Genomic DNA, 807 nt, shown 5'->3' on the forward strand with positions numbered 1-807 from the left:
AAAAGCATCAATTCTTTGGCACTCAGCTTTCTTCACAGTCCAACTCTCATATCCATACATGACCACAGGAAAAACCATAGCCTTGACTAGATGGACCTTTGTTGGCAAAGTAATGTCTCTGCTTTTAAATATGCTATCTAGGTTGGTCATAACTTTCCTTCCAAGGAGTAAGAACTTTTAATTTCATGGCTGCAATCACCATCTGCAGTGATTTTGGAGCCCCAAAAAATAAAGTCTGACATTGTTTCCACAGTTTCCCATTCTATTTCCCATGAAGTGATGGGACCAGATCCCATGATCTTAGTTTTCTGAATGCTGAGCTTTAAGCCAACTTTTTCACTCTCCACTTTCACTTTCATCAAGAGGCTTTTCTTCACTTTCTGCCATAAAGGTGGTGTCATCTGCATATCTGAGGTTATTGATATTTCTCCTGGCAATCTTGATTCCAGCTTGTGTTTCTTCTAGTCCAGAGTCTCTCATGATGTACTCTGCATATAAGTTAAATAAGCAGGGTGACAATATATAGCCTTGACATACTCCTTTTCCTATTTGGAACCAGTCTGTTGTTCCATGTCCAGTTCTAACTGTTGCTTCCTGACCTGCATATAGGTTTCTCAAGAGGCAGGTCAGGTGGTCTGGTATTCCCATCTCTTTCAGAATTTTCCACAGTTTATTGTGATCCACACAGTCAAAGGCTTTGGCATAGTCAATAAAGCAGAAATAGTGTTTTTCTGGAACTCTCTTTCTTTTCCATGATCCAGCAGATGTTGGCAATTTGATCTCTGGTTCCTCTGTCTTTTTCTAAAA

The sequence above is a fragment of the Bison bison genome, unplaced genomic scaffold, assembly GCF_000754665.1.
Source record: "Bison bison bison isolate TAMUID 2011002044 unplaced genomic scaffold, Bison_UMD1.0 scf7180017863691, whole genome shotgun sequence".
Classification (NCBI taxonomy): domain Eukaryota; kingdom Metazoa; phylum Chordata; class Mammalia; order Artiodactyla; family Bovidae; genus Bison; species Bison bison.